The 8972-nt window shown below is 50.3% G+C and overlaps 1 long non-coding RNA gene across 1 annotated transcript; it reads right to left on the reverse strand.

The window, feature by feature from the left end:
* Nucleotides 1-2714: 2714 nt before the first annotated feature.
* LOC122459846 lies at nucleotides 2715-8243 on the reverse strand. The gene is made up of 4 exons (XR_006280799.1): nucleotides 8098-8243; nucleotides 7520-7584; nucleotides 5801-5806; nucleotides 2715-2725 (listed from the first exon to the last, which is right to left on the reverse strand). It is a non-coding gene; the product is annotated as an uncharacterized LOC122459846 (long non-coding RNA).
* Nucleotides 8244-8972: the final 729 nt, after the last annotated feature.

Here is an 8972-nt window from a genome sequence, read left to right on the forward strand (position 1 = left end):
ACGAATAAGGGAAGGGAGTTTTGAACCTTATATTTCCCTTTTGTGTTGTGTGACAGTAACTCAAGTGATACAGTTGTCTGGTTTTGTCAGCAGCTGCAGCTATCACAGCCTTGGGGGTGCCCCCTCCATTCCTGCAGAATGCCTGCCCCTGATCAGGAGGAGAAACGAGAGAACTAGGGAGGAGATGTTCAGCGAGCTCCTGCAAGCCAGTGCTGTATCGGAATGTGAACAAAGGGCCTGGAGGGCAAACATGGCAGAGCTGGAAAGAACAGACAGGAAAAAAATCCCAGGAACCCCAGCAGGGAAAGGATTGGGAAATGCACCAGGATACAGGGCTGTCCTTACCCATATGCAAAGTATGCATCTGCATAGGGCACCAGGAAATGTAGGGCACCAAATTTAGGGCAGTCCCCCTCCTCCCCCCACAAGCCTCAAGGCTGGGAACCAGGGGAGCAGAGCGGAGCAGGCTGGAGCCAGGTCACTCTACTTCCCACTGCCCAATCAAGCCTGCCCTGCACTCACCGAGTGGCAGGAAGTGGAGCAACCTGGCTCCAACCTGCTCCGCCAGTGAATGCTGGGGGTGCGGTTTCTCCTCTGCCACCCCTAAGCCTCCCCCACCCAGCCCCGAGGCCTGGGATCGCGCACACACCCATCGCAGGGGGCTGCGTAGGGCACCGAAATGGCTAGGAATGGCCCTACCAGGACATAATGGTTCTTCTCAGGCAGCAAACCCAAATGCTGAAGATCCAAAAATCCCAGGCTCCCCACCCTTTGCAGTGTTAGAGAACTCTATTGTTGCAACTCCTGACATCCCCCCACCCCAATATACCATGTGGCATCATTGGCCACATCCTTACCCCTACCACTCCCACTGTAGGACAGCAAAGAAAGCCACAGTTTCACATACATCAGCTGTGGTTCTCACAGGTCAGTGTATGTGAAGCCACAAGAAACTATATTAGTGCACTGAAACAGTTTGCTGATTTTCCAATTTTAAAGTTTTGTTCTGGTAATTTATGTTCAAAGTTTGTATTGCATTGTCGTTTTTTGCACATTGTTTTTCTGAAATGTTTTTCACAAAAAGAAAACTTGTGGCACCTTAGAGACTAACAAATTTATCTGAGCATAAGCTTTCGTGAGCTACAGCTCACTTCATCGGATGTATTCAGTGGAAAATACAGCGAGGAGATTTATATACATAGAGAACATGGAACAATGAGTGTTACCATACACACTGTAATGAGATTGATCACTTAAGGTGAGCTATTAAGCAGGAGAGTGGGGGGAGGGGGGAACCTTTTGTAGTGATAATCAAGGTGGGCCATTTCCAGGAGTTAACAAGAATGTCTGAGGAACAGTGGGGGGGGGGGGAGAATAAACATGGGGAAATAGTTTTACTTTGTGTAATGACCCATCCACTCCCAGTCTTTATTGAAGCCTAAGTTAATTGTATCCACTTTGCAAATTAATTCCAATTTATTCCAATAGCTACATTAATCAGCATATCCAGGTTCTTGTCCACTGTAATCCCCAGGTCCTTTTCTGCAGAACTGCCGCTTAGCCAGGCACCCCGCGGCCTGTAGCAGTGTATGACATCCTTCTGTATTAAGTGCAGGACGCTACACATGTTCTTGTTCTTGGGAAGCACAGTATGGGGAGGAGGTGAGAGGTCATAACGTGGCTAGAAAGCTGGCTTGATCGTCGCACTCAATGGGTAGTGATCGATAGCTCGATGTCTAGTTGGCAGGTAGTATTGGTATCAAGCAAAGTGCCCCGAGGGAGGGGAGGCAGTCTGTCCTGAAGACGGTTTTGTTCAACATGTTCTTTAATGATCTGGATGATGGGATGGATTGCACTCTCAACAAATTCGCAGATAACATTAAGATGGGGAGAGAGGCAGATATGCTGGAGGGTATGGACAGAGTCTACAGTGACCTACACAAATTGGAGGAGTGATCCAAAATAAATCTGATGAGGTTCAACAAGAACAAGTGTAGCCGCCGCCCCCAGTCTGGCACCTGAGGCGGCCACCTCAGTTCGCATGTACCCTAGAGTTCAGAGTGGGGAAGGACCCTTGGCAGCCCGGGAATACATGAGTGGCTACTCTACCTCCCACCCGCTGTGTGACAGGATTCCCAAGATGCAGCTTGGGATTGTGGGACCACTTTAACCTCTTAACTCTCTCCAGCCTGGGCTGTCTCTCACAATGCCTTGCTACTCACAAGCAACAAGCCCTTCCAGGCGCTGTTATCAATCAGCACAATAGCATGTGGAACATTAAATAGCACTACGAAATTAGGTTGAATTTATAGAAGTCGAATTTTTAGAAAGTGATTTAGAAAGGAGTTTGACTCTTATATCCTGACCCTGTAAAAAGACTCTGATGCACTCTTCCCTTGATGGGTTTCAGAGTAGCTTGAATGCTGATCATCTTACCTTTAACCTTAGGCTCTTCTCAAGCTCTTTCCACCTATGGAATGCTCGCTGGTGATTTGCTGCCTTCTCATGGCATGCCAGATTTCTAGCCAGATTTTTTTCCAGTCCTTTGTTCCTGTAGAACCCAATGTGGCTGGAACTTTAGACTGGAGGAATTTGCAACAAAAACGGTATGCAGTATTCTGGGTTTTTCAGTACCCATGGCCTCGCCATCATTGGGGATTTCATGCCAGTAATGTGTGGGAAACTTCTATTTTCATTGTCTTTGGGGAACAAGAAGTTTTTTTCACTTGCTCTGGCCCACACACTACAAGGAAGTCCCTCGGACTACTGCTCAAGTGGGTCCAGAGTCCTGGATCATCTAGACTTAAGGAAGTAAACTCAGCAGCAGCTGTTTCTTGCGCCTCCACCACATGCTTTTCTGTTCTACCCTTTTCTTCAGGAATTGGCATGGTTGCATCCATTAGAGATTTCAGAAAACGTTCTGAAGAGTGTACAGAAGTTGGCAGAAGAACTTGACACGAAATCTATTTTCCCACCCATTGAAGAATACGAGAATCACTGAAGAAGATGACATTTTGATTACAAGGCACTGCATAATCCCATAAGAGTCCCCAAACAAGAATTCAACGGAGAATTCTTTCACGTGCTAGATTGTGCACCTATTCCTGCAGCTCAAGAACATTTCATGAAGCTCAAGAAAGACAGCCGTATATTTGGGATGCTGTATGCTATTCCAAAACGCCTCACCCTATCTGAAGATGTCCTCCACCAGCAATGCAGGGCACTAGAGACAGTATTGACACATGACGACATGCGCGATATTGATGGGAGTGATTTAGGTGATGAACTGAAAGTCTTTTCAGCTTATATTTCGGGAGGATCAATACCAAAGGCTGTTCTGGAATATATGTGCACAAATAAGACCACCACCCTCTTTCCAACTGCTTTTGTTTCTCTGCGCATGAATCTAAGACGTCCTGTAAGAGTTGCCAGTGGAGAGCAGCCTTTGGCGTTGATCCTGCTGAAATGTAACTTGAAAGGGCTTTCAATTCATCACCTAAATCACTCGCATCAACATCGCGCATGTCCTCATGTCTCAGCACTGTCTCTCATGCCCTGCATTGCTGGTGTAGGTCTGTCTCTCGTACCCTGCATTGCTGGTGTAGGTCATCTTCAGGTATAGTGAGGAGTTCCTCACTTACCTGAAGAAGACCTACACCAGCAATGCAGGACATACAACATCCCAAATCTACTGCTGTGTTCGTTCCTTGAGGTGCATGAAACGTTCTTCAACTCCCACCAGCAACAAGTCTCCCACTCACCTTGTAAGGAACTTGCTGTCATGCCTCCCCCCCGTCCCCCGATTCCGGGCTTATTCCCTGAAGCCTCACCTCCATGGCAGCATAGACAGCCATGTCGCAGCCCAGGCTAAAGTCGGTCCCAGGCACGTTGTTACTGATGGTGGCCGGGATCATGCACATAATGATGCATAACTCCTCGTACTGTCCTCGGGCCTCGACCAGCTGCAGCACCCCCTCATACGCCTGCAGGGGGCAGCAGAAGTGGAAATGTAACAACACGGCAGAGACTATAACCCACCTCCACCTTCACAGCTGGGGTCTGCCCAAGAGCTGCACCCCCAGGCAAGGCCTGTTTGATGCTCGGTGAATTGACATGCTCACAAAGGTGGGGGGTTAGCAGAGACTCAGATCTCCTATCTACCCCCCAAAGCAGCAAAGCGCATACAGCAGCCACAGGAGCTCCCCAACTGCCTGCCTGCTTCAGTGTTCCACAGGGTAAGGCGTTTGCGACACGGACTGTCTCTTTGTTCTCTGTGTACAGCACCTAGCGCAGCGGGGTCGTGGGCCATGGCTGGGGATCCTAGGCACTACCACAATATCAGTAATAAATAATAATAATAATAGTGCCGAGCTCAGCCACTGGCTTTCCCTGCTGAGCCTGCCAACTACTAATCCCAGCGCTACCACCAGCTCTGTAGGCCTTTGGGAAGATCACTCAACATCCCTTCCGTAAAATGCAGCTGCAGTGGCCTGGGGAATCTCTCAGCGTAAACTGATTTTATGAACTCTCTGTATAACTATCCCTCAGCGTATGTTGAATCAGCCATCAGCTAATCGGGTCTGTCACATTCCACCCAGACCTGGCTGTGACGAGAACAATGAAGAGTGGAAGCACCCGAGAACAAAGAGATGGCTGCAGCAGAGGAGACACCAGTTCTCCAGGATGGCTGCAGGAGCTGGGGTTGAAGCAATGGAAAATCCCTAGCAGAAATGAAGGAACAAAGACAAGGAGTGTTACAAGTTGCTGTTAAAAAGGAATATACTTGCTGGGCGAAGGGGGACCTCCTGATGGCTGGAGAGCAACAAGATAAAGCGAGCTGGTTTCAGGAGTCAGAGAAAACGCTATAAGAAAAGGAGTACTTGTGGCACCTTAGAGACTAACAAATTTATTAGAGCATAAGCTTTCGTGAGCTACAGCTCACTTCATCGGATGCATTTGGTGGAAAAAACAGAGGAGAGATTTATATACACACACACACACACACAGAGAACATGAAACAATGGGTTTATCATACACACTGTAAGGAGAGTGATCACTTAAGATAAGTCATCACCAACAGCAGGGGGGGGGGGGAGGAAAACCTTTCATGGTGACAAGCAGGTAGGCTAATTCCAGCAGTTAACAAGAATATCAGAGGAACAGTGGGGGGTGGGGTGGGAGGGAGAAATATCATGGGGAAATAGAAAAGGAGTACCCGTGGCACCTTAGAGACCAACAAATTCACTAGAGCACAAGCCCTCGTGAGCCACAGCTCACCCCATCGGATGCATCCGATGAAGTGAGCTGCAGCCCACGAAAGCCCACGCTCCAACAAATTTGCTAGTCTCTAAGGTGCCACGGGTACTCCTTTTCTTTTTGCGAATACAGACTAACACGGCTGCTACTCTGAAACCTGTCATGGGGAAATAGTTTTACTTTGTGTAATGACTCATCCATTCCCAGTCTCTATTCAAGCCTAGCAAATTTGCACAACTAGCCGACATACGGGGCTCATGCTTCGTTAGCTACACCCTCAGCTGGAGTAAATCGGCATAGCTCTACCCCTTCCCTCCCTCCTCTCCGAACATCCAGTTCCTACAGTCTGACATCCTGGAGCTGTTCTCCTAGGCGCATGGCCCTGCCCCCTCCCTGTTTAAACCTATGATCTCCGGCTTGGCGCTGATCGCTAACTTTGGAGTGGATCCTGCGGGTGGAATTCGATGTGATTGTGCTGCAGGGCGACTGGCTCATTGAGAGTGGTTTTCTTTCCAGGAGCTTTGAAAATAACTGAAACATTTACAAGCTCCTGGCACATCAGAAGACAGCTCATGAAAAGGTAAGTTGCAGGGGAGAAGGTGCAGAGAGTGCTTGGGCTCTTGGGTCTAATCTAGCATACACTGCAAGCTTATAAAAACTAAAAAAAAAAAAGGTGTCCACCCACCTGCATGCACCAATACATCTGCATGCATACAGGGATGCACCCACCCGCATGCACGGATATGTCCACATGCACACACCAATGTACCCACTTGCTTGCACTGACACACCTGCATGCATGCACAGATGCACCCACCTGTGTGCACCATCACACCCACCCGGGTGCATCAGCACAACCGTATGCATGCATGCACCAACATACCCACCCATGGATGAACACACAGACCTGGTCTCAATCTCACATCCAGATCCCCCAAAAGCATCAGGAGGCAGGGCCCAGTTTCACTCTTAGTTCAGGTAGCTTTTCAATGACGGAAACCCCTCCTGTTAAGAGGGATGGAGATCTCTCTAAGGGAGTGGCGAGGGACCTAGTGGGGAAGCTGCATGCTGGCTGTTCCTAGCAGCATGTGGTCCTTGGAGGGGGCTGAGCAGGGGAGGGGAGCCATGTGTGCTAGGGGCTCCCTAGGGACAGGCAGAGCCAGTCAGTATCTGATCCAGCTGTCCCTGGGTTAGCCGCCCTCCAGAAGGGCCCCGCCCCACCGGGCAGCCTGAGCCGTGCTTTAACCACGCTGCTGCACAGTGCATTGCCTTGGCTTTTCAAAACAACTTCTCAGCCCTTCCTCATGTCCCTCTGCCCAACCTCTGGCTCCATGGCAGCCACTGCCCAGCTCCAGCATGCCCTGGCTGCACGTAGCACCCTCACTGCCCTGTGCCATCTGCTCATCGTCCCTCTCTCTGCCCATGCAGCATGGACCAGAGCTCCCTCCCCAGTCTTCCTCTCTGTGGGCAGCAGGCGTTGGCAGGGAATCTGCAGGGTGAGGGGCTGGGCAGAGGACACGGGAACAGCACAGAGACTAGCATGGGGTGGGGGAGTTATTTTGAAAGTGGGACAGAAATGGGGGGGAGGGATGTGGGGTGGTTGGGGGGAGAGAGATTAAAACCTCTGCCAACCTCTCCCACTGCACAGCTCTGATCCCCCCTTTCCACCCCACTTCTCCCTGCACAGCTCCCACCCCCAGCTTCCCTCTGCCTGCTCACTCCCCCAGTGCCGCTAGAAGGGCCAGGACCAGCTGGAGGAAGGGAAGGGTGGGAAAATGGAGATGCAGAGTCCCTCCTGCCCCTACCCTGGGCCTCGTGCACACGCATTTCACTCCCTTGGGCACGTCAGTTTAGTGCTCACCCACTTGCAGTTCCAAATTTCACTCTCAGTAACTTTCTGTCGCTCCCCCAAAGAGTCAGGGGGGCGGTGCATAAGCTGAGATCAATCCCAAGGAGTGAGATCAGTTTGGGTTGAATCAAAGCCATCGTCTGAGCCCCAGATGTGCACAAAATCATTAGAAGAACCAGGTGATTTTGTAAATATGTGATTTCTTGGGGGGGACGGACACCAGAGGGACTGTAGCTTGGAAACCCCTTGCTCAAAGGACCCCATCCCACATCCCCATGAGCCAGAGCAAGTTTCAAAGCAATCTGAGTGAGCATGTGGCTTGTACAGTACTTAGAATAGGCATCTTAAAAAAGGTGAGTGACTCAATCATAGCTATTGCAGAGCTGCTGCTCCACCATAATCCGAAGGCCTCACCTCCCCCGGAGCTGGATTGCCTCTTCGAACCTCTTCTCATCCATCGCTTTCTGCACTTCCTTTGTCTGAAAAAAAAAAGAATAGAGAGAGAGCGAGAGATGGGGAAGTCTCAGTGAGAAAGAAAAACCCACGTAATTCAAGGGAAGTCAGCTAAATGTAAGACACGGTTGAAAATGAAATTACACTTGGCAGATTCTCTCTTAGTAACCCCCGAGCCTGGCTAGGGGGCAAACAGGGCAGAACAAGGCCAGAAATGGATTCTCTCTCACACACACACAGACCCAGGCTTTGCAGGACAGAAGAAGGGCTGTATTGGGACTTTAAATCTCGATACAGGGGATCTGTGTGTGTGAGACTTCGAATTGCTAATGACACATAAAACCCAGCCTGCACATAGCTAGAACAGACCCCCAGATATGCAGATCTCTGATCCCATCCTCCATTTGTTCTGGACTCTTGAGTGCTGTTTCTCCCTTGCTAATTGCAGGTCATGTGCCACAGTAGAGTACGGTATGAATGAGAGGGAGGCCAACCTGAGCAGTAGAACTTGTCCACCCAGAGCCGCCCCATATACTCACCACCTGGACGCATTCCATCAGGGGCAGGCGGACAGACTGGTTCCCGGAAAGGCTCACCATGCAGGCAGGCATGTCAGGCGTGGCCTCCAGCAGCGCCATCACTGCCTCCATCCCCATCTTACTACTCTGCGGAGGACACAGTAACCTTTGTAAGAGGGCTGATTCTCTAGTGCGCACCCGCTGCTGCCACGGGCCCCATTGCATGGCTCATGCTCACCTATCAGAGGAAGCCGTGCTAGCGGGGAGCCTCGTACAGACACGCTACTAGGAATCTGAGCATCGCACGGGCTTGGCTAACAAAACACACCACATGCTAAGGAAGACTAAGCTGGTGGGGCACGAACATATCTGAGAGTTGCCGTGGAAAGATCTGCAGCCACCTGGAACTTCTCCCAGACACCCACATGCCAAAGAAACTCCCAGGGAGCGTGCCCCTGCCCCACACATATACCAGAGGAGACAGGTGCTGCTGCAACTCTTGTGGGGGTGGTTTTAATTCTGTGCTTGGGCACCAGACAGTACAGCTACATTTCCCCCTTGTTAACTCACTTCCCACACACAGGCATCAGAGCCACGGGCTACTGGACAAAGCTCTGGCACAGCCCCTCCGAGGGGGGAGGGAAGAGATGAGTGGATTCTGTGGCTCAGCGGGTTTGTTTTTCTAACTTAGATTATTAGGATCCCAGACCATTACTAGGTTATTTAAGATTAGGACAGATAGCAGTCAATTAGGAGGAGTAAACTCCTGAGGGCCGGTCTCTGTTCTGCACAACCAGGTCAAGCACCCGTCGGCGTAGTTATGCTACCCCAGAGAAAGGAGGAAGCCGGTACCTGTGCCTTCTGCAATAAATCCGGCAGGGGTCCTACAGACAACA

This window comes from Dermochelys coriacea, chromosome 1 (assembly GCF_009764565.3).
Source record: "Dermochelys coriacea isolate rDerCor1 chromosome 1, rDerCor1.pri.v4, whole genome shotgun sequence".
NCBI lineage: Eukaryota > Metazoa > Chordata > Testudines > Dermochelyidae > Dermochelys > Dermochelys coriacea.